At 39.1% G+C, this 26,817-nt stretch overlaps 1 long non-coding RNA gene and 1 other non-coding gene across 2 annotated transcripts; both read left to right on the forward strand.

The window, feature by feature from the left end:
• LOC133065567 (uncharacterized) lies at positions 1-26,056 on the forward strand. The gene is made up of 3 exons (XR_009694909.1): positions 1-40; positions 14,441-14,553; positions 25,982-26,056. It is a non-coding gene; the product is annotated as an uncharacterized LOC133065567 (long non-coding RNA).
• TRNAC-GCA (transfer RNA cysteine (anticodon GCA)) lies at positions 6,410-6,481 on the forward strand. Its single transcript has one exon. It is a non-coding gene; the product is annotated as a tRNA-Cys (tRNA).
• Positions 26,057-26,817: the final 761 nt, after the last annotated feature.

Below are 26,817 nucleotides of genomic sequence, written 5' to 3' on the forward strand. Positions count from 1 at the left end.
CAGAGACGTGTTGGCAGCAACCCGATTTGAGATCTTGCAGGTAAGGGTTTTAGAACCCCTGGGAGAGCCTGCTTTTCTGGTGAGCTTCTAGGTTTGTGGGATGTAGAATTCATGTAAAAACTCTTCAACTCTTCTGAAGGAGCTATTAAAATTAACTTTGATTTGACTATAGGTGGTTTTGGTGCTAATAGCTTAGGGCATACTATTCTGAGATTAGGTCTTTATTGCCAGGGATCAGATGGAACTTTTCAGGGCACTTGGAACTTCTCAGGTCAGATGGAACTTTTTATTTATTTATTTGATATAATGAGAATGCACAGAGAACGATGCAGCTGACTTTTGGTTCTTTGGAGCAACAAGCTTTTTTGTGATTGAAGTAATTCATTTGTTACAATCAGTGTACAGTTTGGAAAAGATACCATCTTCTAAGTGGGAGATTTTCTCCTATGGAAGAGATTTCTTTTGGTTGGGTGGGACTGGGATGGGGGAGTGAGTAGGAATTTTCAGGGCTTCAAAATGCTAAGAAGTTTGTTTCTTGTGGGACTTCACATGCAGCAGGATAACTGACTTAGATAACTCCATGGGGGCCTCACCTGGGTTTCCTATATGGGGTCTAATTTTCTTCCTGCTTGAGTTATTATGTAATCACATTATGTTGTCAAAACTTGGACAGTGGGAGAGAGTAAGGTAATAGAGAAAGACCCAAATTCCCTGGGCACTTCTGCTTAACATGACTTTTATGACCTTTGGCATAAAGATTAACCTGAGCACGCCAACTTTGTCATGTCTGCAAGCTTGTGTGCATGGGCGGACAGGGTGAGATGGGAGTGAGTGACATTAGATATGTATTATAGTAGGCACAACGCCAAAGCAGACAGTTGAAAAATGAAACTGTTTGCCAATCTAGTTTATTTGACATCTTTAGACAAATAAATGGTGTTGCTTAAGAGAATTTTGGCTTTGAAAAATTAGAATTGATAATCATATGGATTTGTCTGTTGTAAATGTTATGCACCTATAAATCCAAAGAAGGGGTTTATATTCATGTGTTGACACTCCCTGCAGGTAATTATAAACACTGCCCTCCACAGAGACTGATATCTTTTTAAATTTTTATTGATTTATAAAATTATAAAACTAGTGTAGCAATAACATTAAGTGAATTTAGAAGAAGAAAAAAAGAAGAAAAATCTCTAACAATCTTACTATTTGTATGTTGTAACTTTTTTCATGTTTAACTTTTACTTTTTTTGCTGTTGGCTTGTATATTTCTATACAGTTGGAATCCTAGCTACCCAGACTTTACCCAATTTACTCAATAAAATTTGCAAATTGGAGGCAACTTCAGTAGTAGATCCATGGATAGTTGAGCTAGAAGGGGCATTTGAAATCCTCTGGCCTGATCTTGTTCTGCAGTTGAAGTGGCAGAAGCCCAGAGAAGTGAAGGGATTTGCCTGAAGGACAGAGATTGGGAATAACTGAGGTGGGGCTTTTTCCAACACAGTGTTGCTTCTTCACACTCCGCAATCTCTCTCTACCTTAGTCTTGAGACTTGCCTTCAACACCACAAGTCCGTCAACTTATGTGTGTGTATACGTATGTGTGCATATATACATATGTATATGAAATATATATTTATAGATATGAATTGCTATCTAATATATGGACAGACTTAATTATAGCAAACTCCAGTTTCATAAATGATTATAAAAATTGAAAAGGTTTGAAAAGTAGTCATGAGACTATGGAATTTTACATTTCCTCACATAACAAATCTCCTATAATGTTTTTCTTAAGGTCTTATGCTACATAATGCCCCTTCTAGCTCATAATGTTAGGTCATTTATGATGGAATGCCACTCTCTAGAAATGTGAAAATCTTACTGGACCTGGGAAGAAAGCCCAGAAGAGATGGAAAAGAGAGTGAAGCTATAGGGTGAACTCATTACAATGGACAGTTGTTTTCTCAGAAACAAAAGTGAAGTTACTACAAACTTTTTTAAAATGGCAAAACCACAAGTGTATTTATTTGATTCTAAGTGGTAATAAAGATTGACTTCCCAGAGTTGGAGGGTCTATTTTGGTTTTCACTCCTGGTCTTTAATATTAGCCTTTAGCAGAAGTCTATTGAAATGGTAGTCACCATCTTGGAATGTTTTTAATACGTCTGGATTGTTTCCTCTTTTAGGTATAGTTAAGCTATACCTTTGCAAATGAAAAACTATGGAGAATTAAAAAGAGAATGAAAAACATCTAGTGAGATTTACTTGAAAGGTAGATTTGTGGATAATTTTCAGGAGGGGAATTTTTTCCCTTGGCTATAAATCGATTTTGGTAGTTGAAACTATCTGTCAGAGGCAAATATTTTTCAAATTTCAAATCAGTTCCTTGAAAGAACACTGCTTGTTCTTTGTTAGAGGATGCTCTCTTGGATTCCTGAGTTCAAGAATAATAATCTATCCCTAGCACATCGGCACACCCTGTCACAAAAATAAGTGCCTAATAAATATTTCCTAGATGCATGGATTTTGTTCATTGTTTCTTTACTTTTTGGCCTGTTTCCTCTGTTGGTACTCTCTAGAAATAGGTCTTCTATATAGTATCTGTCAGGTAGACTATGTCACAGTGACGAACATCACTGTGACTTTACATTCATGCTGCATGTCCATCTTGGGCAATGGTGAGACTCTGCTCATCTTGAGGATTTAAGGTGCTGGAGGCTCCATTTCAGCCTGTCCATCCCACATCACTGCTGTAAGGAAGAAAGAACACCGAGAATTGTGTCTACTCAGAAGAGAAATTTATCACCTTCACTATTGGCTAAGGCAAGGCACATGGCCATACCTAGATCAGACTCTATCATGTTGTTTGGAAGCAGGCTCAGAATAAGTGAGAACTGCCCTGATGATCAGTGTGATTATAGGTAATGATGGAGATTTGTGTGGACTTTTCCCTGAAGCGTTTAAAGTGATCTCAGTGTTTACATCTAATCCACGATTAAGAGAGATAGGTAGGTTGCTGGTATCACTACTCTTGTAGGAAGTGGAAGTGGAAGGACATAGGGAGGAAGAATTAGTGACTTACCTGAAGCCACTGAAGATCTGACACCTAGACCCTCAGATTTCTAATGTAGTATCTTTAGAGCCACATTCGCGAATGGCTGTCCTTAGTCTCTTCAGGAGTATCTCTCATTTTTTGAAATATCTTGATTCCAAGTCTTTGTGTGGTGATGGGTGAGTTTGCAGTTTAAGTGGATTTTTGAACCATTGGCCTTTTCTTTTGGAGCAACTCTGGGAGACTAAATTGTGTAGACTAGAAAAAAGAAAACATGGATTAAAATGAGGCAGGGATGGGTTTAAATTTGAATTCCATCTCTCCACTCTTTGGCCTCAGGGAAGTAACTTGTCTGAGACTCAGTTTCTTCCTCTGAAAAATGAGGATAGTGTTTTCCACCTTGCAGGTTGTGGTGATGAAAGAGGAAAGGTTGTGGAAGGCATAGCACCATGCTGGGCATCCAGGAGAGGTTCTGTGTGTGGGACAACATTACCTAATTCTTCAGTGCTTTGGTTGCCTACATTTTGAGCCGCAGAACAGGCCCAGGAATATTGGGCCACTGTTCCCAAGCAAGGCTGATATTGTTTCAAGATAAACAACTTGGTTTCTGTCTGTTGTAAGCTCCTCAACTTATTTTGCTAAAATATCATAAAGTCCTAAGTTCCTGCATACATTTCAGGGTATTTTTGTTTAGCCTTATTTTCTCCCCAATTCTTGGAACAGCTTTTAGGGCAACCCAGTAGTCATGGTATGGGCAAGGACGCACCAAGAAATTACTGAAGTCAAACAGCAGCTTCTAGAAACTACCTCATCAAAGTTCCAAGAAACTTTTAGATATTTAGTGCCAAGGAGCCTTTCTCTTATTCGTGGGTGAACTCTTACAATAGGGAAGCAGAGAGGAGCTGCAGCCCCGAGCTGGCTGCCTTGTTGAAAAGCATAACTCTGCTCTGGGCAGAAGATGGTCTGGTCTTGCCTTCTCCATTAATAGGATGCCAACCTTTGCCAACTTCATCTGTTGTGGTTCGTGTGGGAGGGCTCACATGTTTCAACGGTGTTGTTGGGTGCTGTGGCGGTCTGATTTCACTCTGAGTTTCTATTTGCTTTACTTTCAAGGTGAATTGCAGTGAGGCTGTTTGGACCAAAGTCAGGAGGGTTTGGGAAAAAGAAAACAAAACATCACTTTGATTCAACAGTTGCTTAGTGAGTAGTTGCTGACCAGGAATCCCCCCCTTGTTTTGACTATTATAAGCCAAAAAAAAAGAAAATTCAAACTGGTTTATGAGCATAGATACCATCTCAGTGTTTTTAAGGCCCACAAATAAATCTAATCTTTCAAAGTGTGTACCTGTTGGTAAAGAGATGAGATTTAAAATATATGTCACTTAGCAACTCAAAATCCAAACTAGTTAAAACCCCATCCCTTAGTCTTGATTTTAAATATCTCCCATCCTCTCGTTTCTCCCTCTCACTTCCAGTTCTAGCTGCCTTCTTTCTTCTCTTCCTTTCTCTGAGATGCTGAAAGGGATTTATGTTTAGTAAGTCAACTCAAAATCTGGAAGGTTGATGCTTTTCTTTGAGATGCTTGAATAAATAATAGCAAAATATGATCTTTGCTCAACACTCCCTCCCCCACCTTTCTCTCCCACCTTTTTTTTTTTTTGTAATATACTGGGAAGAAAAAAAAACTTTCCAAACACAGAACTTTATGGCCAGAGACAATCTGGCTGCTGGAATAAACAGTCTGCTCCCTCGTTTACCATTCCATCATGGGCTTAAATCCTGAGAAGCTCGCGGCTGCCCGCAATAGTTCTTGCTTGGCAGCAGGGAAGTCTGCCAACATCCCATCAGGCTTGTTTCTTAAGCAAAGTTGTATAAGTTAACAGGTTTTATTGTTGGGGGTAATCTGGGGTTGTTCTTACAGGAGGAAGGGACGAGGCCCCCAGAGTGTTTGCCAGCAACAGCCCTTGGCTTTACTCATTCCTGCTCCTCATTAATTTGTGTGAGCTCAGCTTGGATAACAAACTGTGGGGCAGGGGGATCCTATTCAGCCAGGCCTGGCCTTGGTAAGGCCTGTGAGCTAATTGCTTTAATTGAGTGGGAGGGGCTGCCTTCCTCTTGATTCTGTCCCTTCCCGGCCTTCTTTGGAGTGGAATGAATGGAGGCCCACTTCAGCTCCTGCTGGCAGTGTGGTAGCCGGCTGGGCCCTGGGATCCACTGCTGGGATCCGCATCTCACAACTGAGGCTCTGATCCTTCATTGTGTGAAGAGGTATTTCAGTGGTGCTCATTCTGCGCTTTGCTCTTTTGCTTTCCTTTTGGGTTGAGAAACAATCTTATCTAATTTATAACTGGGAAAAAGCATTAAGGATCTGTTAGCGTTCTGGTCCGGATGGACAGATCATTTACAACTAGCACAATCTATTACCAATGCACGCTCTTTAGGACCTGCTACGCAATAGGCATGTAATGAAGCATAGGAAACATGGATTTCATTTCCAACCCCCAAAAGGAGAAAATTATTTTGAGGCGGAAGACTCACCCCAGGTGGGGGGCAAGGGGTAGGGGCTTTGGGGAACAGGGGAAGGGTCTGTCTCTTTAAGACAGACTAGGAGGAAAACCAAAAGTCATCAACTTGGAAAGTAACAAATGAGAGCCCAGAGCTGTGGAGCTAATGTGCAAACTTGTTTCTGTCCTCTATGGCGCCATCATTTATTCAGGAGGTAGAAGCAGAAGACGGGGACTTGCATTTGCTTGATACTCAATTATACATTAGTGTACATCACTTGGCAATCTGTTCATATCAATTTAATTGGATTTTAATATTGCCTCTGATCTTGTTGTCCAATTAACAGTACTGGCTGGCAATAAAGCAGAACCACACACTATGTAACACCTTTGATCCCTGCCATATGGAGCTCTTCCATTGATTACCACATTTTCAAAAAATTTCACTCTCTCAATATGGGCTGTGATAAATGGGAGAAAAAGCACATCCCTGATGTGATAAAAATTTCACTTCAACTCGCAACTTCATTTATTTTGTTGACATTCGGCTCTGATTAAGAACAATAAAAAAATCATGCCCTGAATATCATATGCAAATACAACCCTGGGCATGAATCTAATCATGCCATGGGAGCATTACCATGACTAGCCTGGCATCGGCTCAATTTTTTTTAAAGTGACAGCATACACTTCTGGGCTAGCTGTGCAGAGTAGTCGCCACTGCTATGTCATTTAATAAACATCTGATGTTTTGATTCCCACCAAGGCATGGAGAAAGCATCTGAATTTCTGCCTTTTACTGTGAGGCCTCTGTGTTCAGGTGATGCCTGGCATTGACCTTCCCTAGGGCTTCCTTGGTGGCTCAGAGGTTAAAGCGTCTGCCTGCAATGCAGGCGACCCAGGTTCGATCCCTGGGTTGGGAAGATGCCCTGGAGAAGGAAATGGCAACCCACTCCAGTATTCTTGCCTGGAGAATCCCATGGATGGAGGAGTCTGGTGGGCTACAGTTCATGGGGTCTCAAAGAGTCAGACATGACTGAGCGACTTCACTTCACTTACGGTGACTCAATGGTGAATCTACCTGCCAATGCAGGAGATGTGGGTTCAATCTCTGGGTTGGGAAGATCACCTAAGGAAATGGCAACCCACTCCAGTATTCTTGCCTGGAGAATTCCATGGACAGAGGAGCCTGGCAGGCTATAGTCTATGGGGTCACAAAATCAGAAAAGATTTAGTGATTAAACAATAACAACAACAACACCTGTTTCCTTACTTCTTGCTCTGGGAGAGCCAGGCAGCTGGGAGCTGGGATGGGGCAAGGTTCCTGGGTGACCCCTCAGGCTTCCACCCCTTTATGGGGCCCTCTCTCAGACTGGGTGGGGAGATGCAGCTTTGGTTTGGGAGGGGCTGCCATGCCAGGGACAGGACCTGCCTGCTCTGAGGAAGCTTGTGAATGCCTGTATGAGCCAGCTTCCTGTTTGCCTCTTGGAGTTATTCAAGCAATTACAGCTTAATGCCCTGGAGACACTCCCAAATGACAGGATTAACCCCCAAGGGAAACAGGCTTCTGTTGTGAAGGATTACATCAATGTTCTAAAAGGCCCTTCCACAACACTGAGGAACCACTGATCCTTTTCATGCCTTTGCAAGAAGGTTGCCCATGTCCAGGGCTGGGAAATGCCCGAGAGTCCCCGTCTGATTGTGGGCTCTGCCCTCATGCCCTTTCTCCTTGTCCTGCTCTGGGACAGGCTCCTGGATCATCTCTGTGCCTGTGCTGCTGGGTGTGACCAAGCTGGTACTGGGGAGTTAGACTGCCTGCCTTAGAGCAGGGCCCGCCACCCCAGTACTCACGGGGACGTGGGAGAGAAAGAGGGTGGACAAGGTGGCCATGCCCAATGGCAGATGCAGTCCGGAGCTGCCTGGAATCCTGACAACTTTGGAATGTGGGTGGGGGGCTATCTTGTCTGTTACATATGTCATAAATTATTTCTTGACCATTAGCAGTGTTTCTGCCTCATAACTGTTCTTCAGGCATATTAAATCAGCGAGAAGGAAGAGCGTGCTAGGACATCTGGGGCTGCCAGATAATTCAGTTAATTTCTATTCCCTTGAACCTAGAGGTGTTAATTTGGAAGCACAACAGAAGAGTCTGAAGAATGCTAATACGTCATTTGAATGATTAATGCAATCAGGGGGATTGGGGGACCTCTGTTTACTCCTTAATTTTGACATGGTGCAGTAAGGAGGAGAGTGACTGATTTTCCAAAGTTAAGGGCAAGTTGGTTTCATTTCAGTCACGTGGCCTGGGCTGGGGTTTGGGGAGCTGAGGTTACTCAGAAGGGCTGTATCAGGCGATGGGGGCCAGTTTTGTTCATATAATGGCTACCGCCAGGAAAACAGATGAAATTGTTTGTGATCTGATGAGCTGTGTCCTCTTGGGTGAAGAAGCTCCCAGAAGCTGCTGGGAACAGCAAACAGAAGAAGAAAAAAGAAAGAAAGGAAAGAGACAGCCTGGAAAAACCGAGCTGAAAATAGGTGATAGCCTTATAATGTACATGTATTTTTATCTGACATTTCCAAATTGAGTGGCTTTCTTTAAGAGAAGGAAAATATTTCCAAACTTATTTAAATGGAACCTTATTAGGGAAAGCTTAGGACTGAGCAACTATTTAGAAATATATTTTGAGGAGAGACGCAAAGGAAGACCTTTAATTCTTAGCAGACTGTAGGCATTTTAAAGAAGTCTTGTGTCTATTTATTGTGCTGCCTGTGATTAGAGGCAGCTTATGACTGTGATAACAGGAAATTTCAAAGGGCACTTTCCCCCCACCAACCAGACACTGTAGTATCTCCTTTTTAAAACAAAGAAGGTATTGTGAGAGTGAAAGGGATTTGGCCCCAAGCACTAAACAAATTCTAGAGAGCAGAAAAAACCCTGTAATTATGTTAATAGTAAATTAATGTTTTGCCATTTACCCATATCACCTCAGAATAGGTGTTGTTCAAAAGTACCTATTGGAAATATTCGGCAGACATGCTGGAGAAGGGGAGAAGTCAAAATGTTTAATTTTCTATAAAACCTTGTGTTTAATTTACAAACGGAGCTTTCCAGTACAGGAAATACTGTTTTCTTGGGGGTGCCACCCAGGAAACTGCTTCAGGAAGCTGGGACATGTGGCCACCCTCCTGAGAGTGTCTTGTGGTTTAGAGTTTCCTTGTGTGTTAATGAGCAGGATGGACAGTAGCAGATGGGCAAAGAAAAGGACCTTCCCATCTCAGAATTTTTTGACTCAGTGACCAGCTCGGCCATCTTGAGCCTATTGCACAGTGAATGTTGCCTCTCAATAACCTCTGTCTTTGGCTTTTAGTCTTAGATGACTCATAGATCTCAGTTTAAATAGAGCCCTGAGTTGAACAGACCTCAATTTTGATGTTCATGGGATCAGTTCATAGGAACTTCTTTGTGCAAATCAAACACATAGATTGATAAACATTTATTAACTGTATATGCCATGAAATGTGCTGAGCCCTTTCTGGAACATAAGCTTTTTCTCAGTAAATTCTCAAAACAACCCTGAGAGGCAGGATTTATTACCCACATTTTACCAAAGAGGAAATTAACACTAAGTAACTTGCCTAAGGCCCCAGCTGAGGAAGTTAGGGGTATAGTTTCTGAACAGGCTGTTCTAGGGACAATTGTGAAGTAGACAGTTCCCTTGATACCCTAGACACCCTCTCTTGTATATTTTCCCTCTTTTAGTGATGTTTCCGCTATCCTTTAGGCATCCAGTTATGTATTATGCTCTGTATTTTCATCAAAACCTACTTTCAAGAAAAGACCTTACATTCTTTAGTATGAATTTAAACCCAAGTCAGAAACTGTGCTAGGCTTTTTTTTTTTAAACACATGATTTTTCTTGATTAATTCTCAAGGGATCTCAGTATTTAAAATTTTATAGCTAATAATGGAATAAAATATTCTACCTGCCTTAGTGGCTGAGGCATTAATGAGTAGGAACAATTAGGGGAGATTTGCCTTAATCTTTCAAGTAAAGTAAATGTTGGCTTTTTCTGCCATATACTAGCTAGAAGCACTCTAGAAACCAGCGTTTCTGATAAGCCTGACTATGGACAATGGAAATTGTTTTAAATAAAGCACTAGACTAGGAATGAGCAAGCCTGGATTTCAATCCTCTGTCACTAAAGTGTGTTTTGGGGCAGACAAGACTGGAAAATAAAAGGATTGGATCGTAGCAATGCCCCCTCTACACCTCCTCATCCATAACAGACATTATTAATTAATCTTGGGGTGTATCTGATCAAGTTTGAATGCCATTTGGAATCTATCTCTACCGATCCTCCAAGCAGGATTACTTATCACTTGCAGTTGGCACTGAAGACGAAACCTATTGCTATCCAACGGCTAGATGGTATCCAACATTTCTTCCAATTAAGAATTCTGTTAGATCTTCAATGGAGGGAAGTAGACTAGGTCCATGCTTTCCAAACCTGTCTGAGCAGAAGCACTGGGGGCTTTGTAAATTCACCTCTTCAGTCATATTCTCTAGGAGAGGAGTTTGAGAATCTGTATTTATCTAAAGCTTCTCTGGTGATTTTGATATAGCCAATCTATAGACTGGCATTTGGGCCCTGCCACTTTAGATGATGTGATTCAGAGTTTCGTTTATTTTAATAATGAGAATTTTCAAGTTGAAATCATTGGTGGTTCTAGCAGAGCTTCAAAATTTTTTTGGATGAATTTCTACTTTTAAGTTTGCTTTCGGTCTTCAGTCTTCTGAAGAGTGCTTTGGAGTACAACCCACATCTGGACTTGTAGTGTTCTGCTGACTGGGTTCAAGTATTAGACACGCAGACTTATCAGCTGTGTGGCCTTGAACAAGTCATTTAACATAGGCAAGTGATTTAATCTTATCTTCCCTAAAACCAACATCAGAATACATACCTGGTATTGTTGTTGAAATTCTAAGATTGATATTGTGAATATCAGTTATTGAGCACCCACCATGGACCAGATAGTATAAATTCAAGTCTAAATGGAAGAAGAATAAATAGAAACATGGTTTCTGAATGTCTGCTAAACCAGTGTTCTGCTTTTCTTACCACAATCTCTGGGTTATAATTAGGCACATAGGTATACACAGACAACTGAAACAAAAGTTTCTCAAAAAATATTTGTCCTTGCTGTGTGTAATACTGTTTACGATTTCCCATTTAATTCCATTAAACCCTGCACATTAATGCCTTGTGCATTAATCTGACCATGACCCTGCACATTAATGTCATAGACCACTCATGGGTCATTAGCTGTACTACTAGACCACTCTCTTCCCAAATTGGTCTCATTATGACCATCCACCCTCTGTGTATATACTATTTCCAGTGATGGGAAACTCTTTGAAGCCAGGAAAAATATCTCTCAATTCGCTCTGTGTTCATGCTATGCTAAGTCATTTCAGTTGTTTCTGACTCTGTGAGTCTATGGATTGTAGCCTGCCAGGCTACTCTGTCTGTGGGGATTCTGCAGGCAAGAATACTGTAGAGGGTTGCCATGCCCTCCCCTCCAGGGGAGTCTTCCTGACCTAGGGATTGAACCTGTGCCTCTTATGACTCCTGCATTGGCAAGCAGGTTCTTTACCACCAGTGCCACTTGGGAAGCCTCCAATTCACTCTAGCTAATATTAATTGAACATTGACTATTAACAAAGCAGTCAACTATTTCCATACTGCTGTTTTATCTAAAGGCCTGCACATTGAGTACCCGGAATGCTGATTGGTTTCCCACCATGCTCTTAGCTAATCCTTGGCTATCCAGGGCCTACTCTGGTACTGCTGTCTATTCTGGACTATGAAGTCCTCATTCCTGTCAAAGCTCAGCTATCATGTGACCTAGTGTGGATAAGTTAATTACAGCCAGGAGGTTCCTGACTGACAGTGATGGATGTTGCCTTGCAATTTAAATAGTAACCTTTGGAGGCTAAAATGAGAAATTATCTTATTAGACAAAGCTAGTAAAGAGAGAATTTTTGTCATGACAGAATCTTGGAACCATTTAAAACTTTCTATTCTTGGGCATCAGGACCAAGAAGTTAGACATGAGTATGTAGTTGTACGTTGGGCCCAAACTGGACTTGCGTTGTATTCTGTCATGAACATATCAAAGTATAAGGGATGCTTCCATGAAGCTTCTGTTTTCATTTAGAGGGCAGAAGTGACAATTCACATATGCATTCTAAAGTGTGAGGCCTGACCAAGAATAAATTCTTGGATGAGGGCTGCATTAGTAAACACATTCATGCTGTGGTCCATGGGGTCGCAAATAGTTGAAGATGACTGAGTGACTGAACAACATGATTCACGTTTGAGGCAATGACAATGCACTTATGTCGGGAAGCACCATGCCTGAAACTCAGATTTGTATCATCAGGGCTGGATTTCTTCATATTGATTAAACTGATTGCTGATTGAATTAGCTATATTGCCAGTGAAGAACTGATCCAAAAGAATTTCTGATTTAAAAGAGATCAAATATTAGTTTGCTGATTTGATTTGAAATGCACATGGATGTCCTTGTTAAGCCATAGGGAGGTTTATGTTGCTCTCTTCCTGGGGGTAGAGTGTAATAATCACAAGATTAACTCTTTAAATCTGCCGTAATATTGCAAAAACTGAGGATACGTGAGGAGGAAAAGGAAAAACACACATGTATTGACACAAAGTGCATAAGGGAAATGGCAGAGAGGGAAGGCGGAAGGAGAAGAGAGAGACAGAGCAAGAGAGGGAGGAGTTATAAATGATTCCTTGAGAGACATAATGAAACCTAGGCTGAACACCAACAAGTGTGTACCATTACCTGGTATATTTGACTAGAATGCTGGAAATGATAAAAAAAAAGTTTCTGGTTTAAGGATCAGCCAGTTGAGGGACCTTAAACAAGTTAATTGACCTCTTGGAACCAGTTTCCTTCTTTAGAAAGTAGAAGGGTTAGTTGACAATGTTTCTTTTTGACGCCTTTCTGCCACTTGAAAGTGCTATTATTCTAGGGATTTGTGCAAGTTACACATCAATGAAACATTACAATGGCTTCTAAGCAATGGCTTCTAAATTCATAAATTTATTCATTCAAAAAATATTGAGTAAGGGCCCACTAGCACTTTAGTTCCTCCACAAAGTCACAAAAGTTTCTCAGCTGTGCTCCCTACTACTTGGCCTTTACACTTTTCTGAGCTCAATCAAAACTCGGGTCATAGTGGGCTAAGGATAGATTTTGTCTTAGGAAGGTGGCGGGGTTGTTTCAGGACTCAATGCCAAGCCTACTTCAGGCTACAGACTGCAGACATTCTGCTTTCTTTTTCTTCAGAGGAGCAGTAGCCAGAAAGGATCTTCCTGCTGGCTTCCATGGGGCAGCTGTTGACTGATTGGTGAGAGGCGAAGAGAGGGCAGAAGGAAGAGGGAGGAAGGAGAGACAGGTCATCCTTCCCAGGGGCCAATCAGCCATGTACATCAAAAGCAAACAATGACATCAGTAAACCCTGGTCTTACTAATATAAGGAAATAAGATTCTTAGGTACTTTGAAACTCATCCTTTGGGGTCAGCAAGTCAGAAGTAGAGAAAGAAGATCTCAGTGGGGGAACTGATTATAAGACATAAAATAATATGTATCTATATGGGAGAAAATACTGAAGAAATAAATGTGAAAATGTAGCATGAAATTCTTAAGCAAAAACAGAAAGAAGAAAGATGATGTCAGGCCAGCTGAGCTCACAGCCTTTCTCATTGATTTTGCTGCATATTTTAGGATACTGTTGCCTTAGTATTTATTGCCTGTTGACTTAGTATTTATTTTTCCATTGTCTAATTTTACCCCCTAACTGGTAATACAGAAACTTATCAACTTTTTTAGAACCAATGAATAGTAGGATGAAATATGTAATAAATATTGTCACGTTGAGGTAATATAAAATTACAAATATACATAAAAGGGTTATTTTAATTATCACCTTAGTGACAAGTAGACACGATGATAAGTTTGAGTTTCTTAAAACTTGAACCCTTTGTTTGTTAGGAAAAAACTTATAGATAATCAAGGTTACATAATTTATTTAATTTTTAAAATTTTTAATAAATCCATTCAGTTCAGTCGCTCAGTCGTGTCCGACTCTTTGTGACCCCATGGACTGCAGCACCCCAGGCTTCCCTGTCCATCATCAACTCCTAGAGTTTGCTCAAACTCATGTCCATCAAGTCAGTGATACCATCCAACCATTTAACCCTCTGTTGTCCCCTTCTCTTCCTGCCTTCAATCTTTCTGAGCATCAGGGTCTTTTCCAGTGAGTCAGTTCTTTGCATCAGGTGGCCAAAGTATTGGAGTTTCAGCTTCAGCATGAAGCTGAAATGGATGTTCAGAACTGATTTCCTTTAGGATTGACTAGTTTGATCTTCTTGCTGTCCGAGGGACTCTCAAGAGTCTTCTCCTATACCACAGTTTGAAAGCATCAATTCTTTGGCACTCAGCTTTCTTTATAGTCCAACTCTCACATCCATACATGACTACTCGAAAAACCATAGATTTAGAGGTAAAGATATACATATACAGAAAAGTACACAATCATGTATTAAACATTTCTAAAAAATAGATTTTATTTTTTAGAACAGTTTTAGATTTTCAGGAAAATTGGGAAGATAATACAGAGCGTTCTTGTATATCCCACACCTAGTTTTCCTTGTTAACATCTTATATTAGTATGGTATGTTTGTTATAATAATTGAGCCAATATTGATGTATTCTTATTAACTAAAGTCTAAAGTCTATACTTTATTCATACTTTCTTACTTTTAATATCATGTCCTTTTTCTGTTCTAGGGTCTCACCCGGGATAACCACCACACAATTAGTTATGTCTCCTTGGACTCCTCTCCTCTGTGACAGGTTCTCAGAACTTTCTTGTTTTCAATGACCTGGACAATTTTGGTCAGGTGTGTTGGGGAATACCCCTCATTAAGAATTTGTCTGATGCTTTTCTCACAGTTGGACTGAGGTTATTATAGTTTTCTGGAAAGAACATCACAGAGGTAAATTGCCATTTTCATCACATCACATCACATCATATCACATCACATCAAGGGTATATACTATCAACATAATTTAATCACTCGATATTGACCTTGGTCACCTGGTTGAAGTAATACTTGTTTAATTTCTCCACTGTAAAATTACTCCCTGCCCCTTTCTATATTGGCCTCTTTGGAAGTCACTATGTGAAATCTATATTAAAGGAATGGGGAACTATGCTCTATGTGCTTGAGGTGGGGAGTATTTATAAATAATTTGGAATTCTTTTGCATAGGAGATTTACATATTATATCCAGTTTGGTTATTTAGTATGTACTCATTTATTTTCTACTTTGGTTTATGATCCAATACTATTTTATTTTGTTTTTCAAAGTACTTTAATTTTGGCCACTGGGAGCTCTTTTAGTTGACGCCTGTGTTCCTGTGACATAGCCTCAGCATTTTAAAATGTCACTTCTACCCTAGCGTGTCCCTACTTTTTGACACTACCAGGTACTCCAGACTTGTGTATTTCCTGCTCCATTCATAGAATTGAGCTTTTCTCCAAGGACCTCTGTTTCCATTTATTGGAGAATGGTATTAAAAGCCAAGATCTGTATGGTAGATAAACTCATTGCTACTATGGTGATGTTTTTCCTAGGCTCTCTCAGCTGGCAGGGCAAGGAAATATATATGCACATACAAATCCATGTATGTATGCATACATCTATATATATTTCTAAGTGTAACCATCTATATCTATATTAGGTTAAACTTAAGTTTATATTGATGTCTGTAACTCTAATTCATTGCCACATGGATCATTCTATCATTCTTCTTTGCTTATCTGTTATATACTCACTCCAACAGCGACAAACCTGACTCCCACCATTTGCCATCCTTTTACTTAATTGTTCAATTCCTGTATGCATGTATAGTCATATCAGAATTATTAACACTTATTCCTGTGGAACACAGCATTATCAACTAGAGTACAATGCTTATATACAGTTCCTTTTTGCCTTTAGTCTTCAAAGTTCCACTCATTTCCAGAGTTACTTGGGTCAGTAACCTTTCCTTCTGCCTCCTTCAGTGATGTAGTTTCATGCATTTGTCATACAGTTAGATTCTTTTCTTTATATTCCTTTGTCTGTATTCCATCCTTGGGATCACCCAACTTCCTGTATGATTTTTAAAATTCTACATACATTAAATTTCATACTTTGTGCTTTAAAAGTCTATACATTTTGACATATGTCATGTATCCATTGTTACATTATGTAGTAAGAGTTACAGCCCTAAAAATTGCCCTGTGCTTCCCCTATTTAGCACACTCCTCTTCCTCTGAACTCCTGGCAATCAGCGATCATTTTACTGTTTTCGCAGATTTGCCTTTTCCAGAATGTCATATAATTGGAATCATACAGTATGTAGCCTTTTCAGACTGGCTTCTTGTACTTAGCACTATGCTTCCAAGTTTCATTCATGTCTTTTGTGGTTTGATGCTCATTTATTTTTATTGCTGAATTGGCATATCACAGTTTATTCGTTTACCTATTGAGGGCATCTTGGTTGTTTCCAGTTTTGGGGGATTGTGAATAATGCTGTTATAAACATTTGAGTACAGGTGTTGGTGTGGGCTTAAGTTTTCAAATCAGTTTGGAAAATATCTAGGAACATCATTGCTGAATTGTATGATAAGACTATGTTCAGCTTTATAAGATACTGCCAAACTGTCTTCTGCAGTGACTGAAACTTTTTGCATCCCTATTAATAATGAATGAGGGCTCCTGTTGCTTTATATCTTTGCTACCATTGATATTATCAGTTCTTTTAGTCATCCTAATAGGTATTTAGTGGTGTCTTATTGTTGTTTTAATATGTAATTCTCTATTGATATATGATGTTGAACATCTTTTCGTATGCTTATTTGCCATCTGCATTTCTTCTTTGCTGAGGTATCCAGAACTTAGATTCATTTTTAAATTGTATTTTTTACTTATTGTTGAGTTTTAAGAGTTTTTGTACATTTTGGATACCAGTCCTTTATCAGATATGTATTTTGCAGATATTTTCTTCCAGCCTGTGATTTGTGTATTGATTCCCTTAATGATGTCTTACACAAAGCAGAAATTTTAAATTTTAATGAAATACAACTGTTCTTTCATAGACTGTTGTTTTGGTTCTATGTAAAAACTCATTGCCAAACCTGAGAGCACCTAGATTTTTCTCCTGTGTTTTCTTCTGGAAGTGTTATGGTTTTCAGTTTTATATTTAGGTCTACGATTCATTTTGAGTTAATTTTTATTAAAGGTAGTCAGTCTATGTCTGGATTTAATTTAATATTTGAATGTCCAACTGTTCAGCGCCATTAGTTGAAATACTTTTTCCATTGGGTTATGTTTGTTCTTTTTCTCAAAGGTCAATCAGCTAGATTTGTTTGGGTCAATTCTGGACTTCCTATTGTGTTTTATTGGTCTGTGTATCTATTCTTTTGCCCGAACTACACTGTCTTGATTACTGTAGGTTTATAGTGAATCCTCTACTTTGTTATTATTCTTAGTACTGTATTGGTTTTTCCAGGTCTTTGCCTTCCCATATAAACTTTAGATTCATTTTGTCATTATCTATAAAATAGCTTGCTGTGGTTTTGGTTGGGATGTGTTGAATCTGTAGATCAAGTTGGGAATAATTGGACCATGAGCACAGAATGCCTGGCAATTAATTTAGGTCTTTTTTGATTTCTTTTATCAGAATTTTGCATAAAACTTATTTTTTCAGATGTGTTTTTTGCATTTATTGTCAAGACTATATGAGTTTTCCTCATTAGCCTGTTGATGTGTAGGATTACCTTAATTGATTCTTGACTGTTGAACCAGTCTTGTTTACCCAGAGTAAATCCCACTTGGTTATGGGTTTAAAAAATTAAATTAAAAAATAATTAAAATTATTTTTATACATTTTTGAATTTGATTTTCTAATATTTGGGGGAGGATTATTGCATCTAGGTTCATGTGAGATATTGATTTATAGTTTTTCTTTCTTGTAATGTTTTTATTTGGTTTCAGTATAAGGGTAATGCTGGCTTCACAGAATGAGTTAGGAAGTCTTCCCTCTGCTTCTTATTTTCTGAAAAGATTGTGGAAAATTGGTATAATTTCTTCTTTAAATGTTTGGTAGAATATTTGGTGAAACCAGCAGGCCATTCGGCTTCCTTTTTGGGAAGATTTATTAACTATTTCTTTATAAAATATTGGACTACCCAGATTACCTGTTTCTTCTTGTGTAGGTAGGCTTTATTATCTTCTGTCTTTCAAGGAATTGTTCTATTTTATCTAAATTATCAAATTTGTTGGCATGGAGTTGTTCAAAGTATTCCTTTATTAAAATTTAATGCCCATGCGATTAGTAGTGATAACCCCTTTCATTTCCATTGTAATTTGTGTCTTCTCCCCTTTTTTGTTAGTCAAACTGGTAGATGTTTAATAAGTTTATTAGTCTTTTCAAAGAAAAAGCTTTTGGTTTCATTGACTTTGTTTATTATTTAACTGTTCTCAAGTTCATTGACTTCTGCTTGCATTTCTAAAGATTTCTTTTTTTCCACTTGTTTTAGGCTTAAATGCTCTTCATTCACTACTTCCCTAAGATGGAAGCTTATATTACTGATTTCAGATGTTCCTTCTTTTCTAATATGTGTATTCTGTGCTGTAAATTTGCCTCTAAGTACTGCTTTTGCTGCAGCCCACAAATTTTAATAAGTTGTATTTTCATTTAGATCAAAATATGTTTTATCTTGAGACATCTTTTTTGACTCATATCTTACTTAGAAGTGAATTGTTTAAACTCTCAGTATTTGTGGATTTTCTGGCTATCTTTATTCTCTGATTTCTAGTTTAATTCTATTGTAGTCTGAGGACATATTTTATGTGATTTCTGTCCCTTTAAATTTGTGATAGTATGTTTTATGGTCCAGAAAGTGATTTCTCTTTATGAATGTTCCATGAGAGCTTGAGAAGAATATGTGTTCAGATGTTTTGGAGTCAAGTATTCTATAAATGTCAGTTATATCAAATTGATTATAGTGTTGCTTAGGTCAACTATATCCTTACTTATTTTATGATTCCTTGATTTATCAAGTGAAAAAGCATGTTTGAAGTCTCCAACTATAATAGTGGATTTGTCTCTTTTTTTATGATTCTATCAATTCTATCTCAAGCATTTTGACACTGTTGTTAGGTACATGGATATTAAGGATTGTCTTGTCTTCTTGGAAAATTAGCTCTGTTATCAGTGTGAAATATCCTCTTAATCCCTGATAATTTCTTTTATTCTGAGGTCTACTTTGTCTGAAATTATTATAGTTACTGAAGCTTTGTTCTACATTAACTGTTATCATGGTAGATATTTCTTCCTTTACCTTTAACCTACTTGAGTTTTTATTTATATTAAAAGTGGTTTTGTAGACAGTCTATAGTTTTGTGTTTCTTAAAAAATCTACTCTGACAATCTTGTTTTTCAACTGGTATATTAAGATCAATATTCACATTTAAAATACTTATTGATACAGGTGGAATTGACTTCTATTTGTTCCACTTGTTTATTACTTGTTTTCTCCCTCTCTTTTTCAGCCTTTTCTTGTTTTGATTGCATTTTATATGACTCATTTTGTTTTCTGTTTGAGCTTATTATTTTACCTCTCTGATTCATTTTATTTTCTCTCTTTTTTCTTAAAGGTATTTCAATTATTACCTTTAAACATGTTTTTTTTTTCCCCTAGAGTTTGCAATACACTTTTACAACTAATATAAGTTTATGTCAAACATCATTATACAACTTCATGTATAATGTAGGTACCACATAACAGAGTATCCCCAATTCTTCCCTTCCATCCTTTATGACATTCCAGTTGCTTATTTTATTTATCCATATGCTACAATCACCCAATACATTGTTACTATTATTAGTTCAAACAAATGGTGTATTTTAGATCAGTTAAGAATAAGTAAAATAACAATCACCTTACATTTAAAAATTTCATCTACTATATTCTTCCTTTTGGTCTTGCCTTGTGGCTCAGACAGTAAAGAGTCTGCCTGCAATGCAGGAGACCCAAGTTCCATCCCTGGGTTGGGAAGAACCCTTGGAGAAGGAAATGGCTACCCACTCCAGTAATCTTACCTGGAGAATCTTACCGTGGACAGAGGAGACTGGCAGCCTACAGTCCATGGGGTCACAAAGAGTCAGGCGCAACTGAGTGACTAACATTTTCTCTTTCTTTCACTCTTCCTTTTATTATATAGTTCTGAGTTCATGACCTATATAATTTTTCTTCTCCATAAAGAATATCTTTTAATATTTCTTAGAGGAGAGGTTTGGCAGTGAATTCTCTCAGTTTTTTTGTTTGTCTGAGTGTTTGTTTCTCCTTCACTTTTGAAAGAAAATTTTGTTGGACGTGTAATTCAAGTTTGGTGTTTTCTTTCCACACTTTAAATACTTCACTCCATTCTCTTCTAGCATACATGGCTTTTGATGAGAAGCATGTTGTTATTCTTTTAAATCTTGTCCTGTTCCTCTACAGGTAAGGTTTTTTGTTTTGTTTTTTAAGTTTTTTTCCTATTGTCTTTGGCTTTCTTCAGTTTGAATATGATATATCTTAGATGTAGAGTTTTTTTTTTTTTTAATTTATTCTGTTTGGTATTTGCTGAGGTTTCTGATCTGTAGTTTAGTCATTAATTTTGTTTAATTCTTGTTCATTATTATAGTAGTTCACCTTTATCAGCAGTTTTGCCTTCTGTGGTTTCAGTTACTTGTGGTCAACTGCCGTCCAAAAATATTAAAAGGAAAATTCCAAAAATAAACAGTTCATAAGTTTTCAGTTGCACTCTTCTGAGTGTGAAGATATCTTATGCTGCCCTGTTGTGTCCTACCTGGGATGGGAATCATCTTTTGACCAGCATGTCCCACCCATTGGTCCCTTCATAGTTTTCTTGGTTATCAGAGTGACTGTCATGGTGTCATTGTGCTTGTGTTCAGGTAACCCCTATTTTAGTTAATAATGAGTCCAAAGTGCTTGAGTAGCAATGTTGGCAATTTGGATATGCTAAAGAAAAGCTGTAATATACTCCCTTTAAGTGAAAAAGTGAAAGTTCTTGGCTTAATAAGGAAAGAAAAAAAAATAGTATGCTGAGGTTGCTAAGCCTTATGGTAAAGATGAATCTTCTCTCTGTGAAATTGTGAAGAAGGAAAAAGAAATCTGTGCTAGTTTTACCATTGCACCTAAATGGCAAAAGTTATGGCCACAGTGTATAGTACTTAGTTACTATAGAAAAGGCATTAAATTGTACAATATTATATTTTGAGAGAGAGGGAGAGCTACCACATTCTCATAACTTTTATTATAGTATATTGTATAATTGTTCCATTTGGTTAGTTATTGTTGTTAATCTCTTAATTGCCTAATTTATAAAGTAAACTTTATTATAGGTATGTATGTATAAGAAAAACATGATAGACCCATATAGAGTTTGGTATTGTTCATGGCTTCAGGCATTTACTGAGGGTCTTAGAACATATTCTATGAACTGATGTACTTCAGATATTTCTTCTGTTTCATTTTCTCTTTCTTCTCCTTCTGAAATTCCAATTATGCTTACATTACACTTTTTAAAATTGTCCCACAGTTTTGGATATTCTGTTTTTATCATTCTTTATTCTCTTTGTATTTCAATCTGGGAAGTTTCTGTTGACACTTCTTTAAACTCACTGATTCTTTCCTCAGCCATATCTAGTCTAATGATGGGCCCATCAAAGGCATTCTTCATTCCTGTTCAGCATTTTTGCTTTGTAGCATTTATTTTTTATTCTCTCTTAGAGTTTCTGTCTCTTTGCTTACCTTGCCCATCTGTTCTTGCATGTTGTTTGCTTTTTCCATTGGCACCCTTAAAATATTAATCATAGTTATTTTTAATTCTCTGTCTGATAATTTCACAATCTGTTTCATATCTCAGTCTTGTTCTGATTCTTGCTTTATCTCTTCATACTATTTTTTCCCATTGCTTTTTTTTAGGATATCTTGTAATTTGTTAAAAGTTAGATGTGATGTATTGGGTAATAAGAACTTGGGCAAAAGGCCTTTGGTGGCTTCCCAGGTGGCTCAGTGGTAAAAAATCCACCTGCCAATGCAGGAGACTCAGGAGATGCATGTTCAATTCCTGGGTTGGAAAGATCCCCTGGAGGAGGAAATGGCAATCTACTCCAGTATTCTTACCTGGAAAATCTCATGGACAGAGGAGCCTGGAGGGCTACAGTCCATGGTGTTGCAAAGAGTTGGACATGACTGAGCATGCACACACACATGTAAAGGCCTTTAGTGTGAGATTTTAAGTTAACCTAGCCTAGAGCTGGGTTATGCTGTAGCTTTAGGTACCAAGAGGCTTAAATTTCTCTGGTGTACTTGTGTTTGTTTCTCCTGTTTTGGAGCAGGGAGGGGGCTTTGCTTAGAATTCCTACTTAAGTAGAGTATGTGCATAGACACTCTTTCAACAGTAATCCACTGTTATTCTGGAGTCTTCCTGATATGGTGGCAAGATGTGTGGGGGAGTGTTCTATAATGTTATGATAAAATATTAGTCTTTTAGTGGACCTGTATCTCTGGGCCTTTGCAGATGTGTTTTAATTTCTTTCTTACTTAGGTGAGACAGGAAGGCTCAGGGTGCTGGTGTTGGATAATTGACCTTTCCCGTATATGGGATAAAGCTATATGAAGAGTAAGGAAAAGTCTTTCCTAGAGAATAGGCCTTTGTAGGGAGAAAAACCTTGACATGTTTCACCTTCTTTTCCCATAGCTTTTAGGGTCTTCACTGTGAGAACCTGCTGGGGGTCCTAGAAGTAAAACCCACAAAACCTTGGGGGTCTGAGACTGTGGCCCACAAAACTTTCTCACTCTCCTGCTAGTTCACATTCAGCCTCCAGCAGTTTTGTCAAAATTATCCTGTGATTGTTTCTTTTAGCTGTGGCCCCATTGATTTCTGCTCCAGGTAGGCAGATCTTGGCTATGACTCTGTTTTCATCTATAAAGGTTTGAGTTTAGACTGTTTCAGATGCACAAAAAATATGATTACAAAATAATCTTGTGGTCATAAATTTAAATAAAATTTTTTGTGGCTATAAATGTATTTTGTCTTGATAAGCCGAAGTGATAATGCGGTAAATCAAAACTATTAAAAACTCATTGAGAAAATTCTAAACTTTCATAAGACTAGTGAATTTCTAGCCACCATTTATCAAAGAAAGGACCTGATGCCATTGGATTAACCAGCAGCTCAAACAACTGTGTTACGATCAATGGTGGTATGCTTAATGAAAAATTGTGTCTCCTAAAAAGCAGTCAGTTGATTGTACCCAATGAATGTTACAGAAACTTAATACAATAGAATTGTCTGTGCTCTACAAAAAGTCATAATTCTCTCTAATTCTTTCTCAAATGAGGCAGAGCACACCTAAATAAATAGTAAGATAAATTAGAATGTTTTTGGGTCATATATTCTTAAGTGAAAAAAGGATTGGCCTGTTAATTTATTCTATTAAAGTTGGAACTTTTTACTGGTGTCCTGTTAGCTAGAAAAAGTCAGTGCCATTTGCAAGCAGGCTTCACATGGTCTTCATGTGAATAGCACTCACCCCCCCCACCCCCCAGTTACTGTCTCTCATGAGTCCCCATCATACAGTCACAGAACTAGAAGAAGACCCACGGAATATAAAGGGACACATTAGCATTTAAAGGCTGGTGCCTGCCCATCTGCAGAGGAAAGGTCACAAAGAAGATATTTGCAATGAGGAAACAGCAAGTTATGACCACTCGCCAGATCTGTACCTGTCAGACAGAGGTTGACACCTGTGACAGGTACATTCTGGTTTCCACGTGCCTGTGCAGAGTCAGACGTGCTCACAGCAGCATGGCAGCCAAGTGTCAAGTGCCGCACTTCTCAGCATGGAGACACTCAGAAACCCAGGCTGGCAGAGGAGCTCAGGTTCAACCTCTCCAAGGGTGCACCATGCAGGAAAGCCAGACCAGGAGAGGGTTCTGTTAAGCCCTGTCCGACAACAGGTACAGGAGTCGTGCATGCTGACGTGCTTCTTCCTGCTGCTTCACACTCTGGCTTCTCCCTCACCTGGCCTCGCATGGTGGAGGGACAGCCAGAGTGGCTTCTTGTCCCCTTGCTGTTTGTTCCAGGTGGGGTTTAGTGAGAGGGAAGACAGGGGATAATCGTGGAGCAGAAATGAAGGTTGTGTGTAGAATTAACCTGAGCCTGCAAACTCAGGCTACAAATCATCTGATAAACTAGATCATTCCTTGAGATTTCAGAGTTTCCACAAAGAGAGTATGGTGATTAAAAAAAAAAAAAAAAAATCTAGACTCTTTAAACCAGAAACTAGGTCTTGGTGGGTACTTTTTCATGTGGAGACTTCAGATAGACCCTTAGGAAGTGACTTTCCCAGGACCAGAGGTACTCCTTAAGAGAAAGAAGGCGCTTTCACCCCCTTAGGTGTGACTCTGGGCCTTTAGGAGTACCCTCAACATTACCTTGGGCCTGGAAATGGTGGGGGGCTGACATCCTAGTTCCAGAGGCTGATGTTTTTCTCCCAGCGTGGCATTGCAGGGATCCATGCACATTCTCTTGTGACCTTTCTCACGACCCAGAATGGGTGTGAGATGTCCTCGGGACAGGAACGTGGTCTCAAACTTCTGCACCTGAGACACTGGCTGTGTTCTTAGCAGGGAGCCAAGCAGGGCAGGTAGGAGAAGGCGTGGCCTGACTCCCTACAGAACTGCCTTTACTGAAATGTTCTGTAGGAGAGCTGACTTAACGGCTCTGTGCAATGTGTACTTAGTCTCTTATTCTGGGGATGTCAGATGTAGTGTTGTTATTTCATTTGATGTTTTTCTTTTTAATTTCATGGACATAATGAATCTGATACATTACTTTTTTTTCACTCCCTCCCTCCCTTCTCTCCTGCATCTCCCCTCCTTTTCTTTTTTGTTAGAAAGTTCAGAACTTCCAACCTGTGGCCTACCAGACATAAAAGCATATGTCGTTAGGGTACACATTTTTCCTGGCTTCATATTTTATCCCTTTCATCATCTAGGATAGCCAACTTCTGTCCTTTTTAGAGGAAGGTCAGTATGAATAGCCAAATTGGTAAATGAGCTTCCTCACCCAGACATTGAGCTGGGACATAAGTTTTTTGTAATGGGCTCTGAAAACTTGGCTAGAGCAGAGTGTAAACTTTGGTGGACTCAAAAGACTCGAGGGTCTGATTTAAGAAGACATGAGAGGTAAGGCCTGGTGGGACTCTGACCCACTGACTTGGACATACTCATTCTTCCAGGTGGTTGAGGGAACATGGAATTTTGATGTCAGAAAGACATCTGTTGTGTTTCTGGTAGGTCCTGGTGTCCTTACCAGTAAAATGGAAATAGGAACCTGGATATAGTTGTTCTGAGTGTTTAATTGAAGAGTCTCTGCAGCACCCAGCGTGTTGTTTCCTCCTCCTATTGGGATAAATATGTTTGGAACGTCCCTGCTCTTTCCAACCTCTGGATGTTGGTACCTTCCTTTGTAACAATCCTGGCACCCCGGGGGCTTGGCCGGAAATTCAGCTTGTGTTCGAGCCTGTTTAAGGGGCTTTGGCTTTCATCTTCAGGGGCTAAATGCCAGTGGCTGCTTTTAATGAAACCAAATCCTTCCTAGTTCTGTGTGATTTGGGGATTTGCTTCCTCAGCCTGGGCGGCAGTCAGATACATTCTGTTTTCTTTATTTTCCGAGTGACCCCAGAGCACTTTGTGATTCTAAAACTGACCTACTGGGAGAAACAAAATAAACTCTTCCATTCCATCTTCTCTTTCTCCTAACATGTTTGGGAATGATCTGACTTAATATACCTCCCCTCCAGCTTGCTGGCTGTGGAGTGATAACAGCTAACATAAGTACATTCATCATTTACACATTCTGGGCAGACTCTGCTGTTCATTTTAGACAAACTGATACCTTCTCTAGCAATTGGTGGCTCGGGAGTCAAACACAGAAGAGAGAAGTAAAATCACTGAAAAAGCCAACCAAACAAAAATATTAAATCTTTTAATCCCCAGGGAATATGTATCCCATCTCCATTCCTCATCAATAAATTATAATCTCTTCACTTCAGAAACTGGCTGTTGGTATAGCACAATAAATCCTTGATTTGGTGCTTTCTGGTGGAATGATTTTGGGGAGACGATGGTTTGTAATGAAAACAGTGAGGTTTATATATTGGTTAACTTCTGATGCTTCTTTTTTCTCTTTGGGCCAAAAGCAAGAATGCCTTCTGAAAAGGGGGATTGGCTGAAAAGAGAAGGAAGAAGACAGCCATCTACAAGTCAAGAACAGAAGCCTCAGAAGAAACCAATTCCATCAACACCTTGGTGTTGGACACCCAGCCTCTTGAACTGTGAGGAAATAAATTCGCTAAGCCACCAAGCCTGTGGCATTTTGTTAGGGCATCCTTAGCCAATTAGTTCAGTTCAGTTCAGTTGCTCAGTCATGTCTGACTCTTTGCAACCCCATGGACTGCAGCACACCAGGCTTCCTTGTCCATCATCAACTCCTGGAGCACACTCAAACTTATGTCCATCAGGTCGGCGATGCCATCCAGTAATCTCATCCTCTGTTGTCCCCTTCTCCTCCGGCCTTTGATCTTTCCCAGCATCAGGGTCTTTTCCAGTGAGTCGGTTCTTTGCATCAGGTGGCCAAAGTATTGGAGTTTCAGCTTCAGCATCAGTCGTTCCAATGAATATTCAGGTCTGATTTCCTTTAGGATTGACTGGTTGGATCTCCCTGCAGTCCAAGGGCCTTTCAAGTGTCTTTTCCAACACCATAGTTCAAAAGCATCAATACTTCAGCATTCAGTAGTCCAACTCTCACATCCATACATGACTACTGGAAAAACCATAGCTTTGACTAGATGGACCTTTGTTGGTAAAGTAATGTCTCTGCTTTTTAATATGCTATCTAGGTTGGTCATAACTTTTCTTCAAAGGAGAAAACATCTTTTAATTTCATGGCTGCAGTCACCATCTGCAGTGATTTTGAAGCCCAAGAAAATAAAATCTCTGTTTCCCCTGTTTCCCCATCTATTTGCCATGAAGTGAT

This window comes from Dama dama, chromosome 11 (assembly GCF_033118175.1).
Source record: "Dama dama isolate Ldn47 chromosome 11, ASM3311817v1, whole genome shotgun sequence".
Classification (NCBI taxonomy): domain Eukaryota; kingdom Metazoa; phylum Chordata; class Mammalia; order Artiodactyla; family Cervidae; genus Dama; species Dama dama.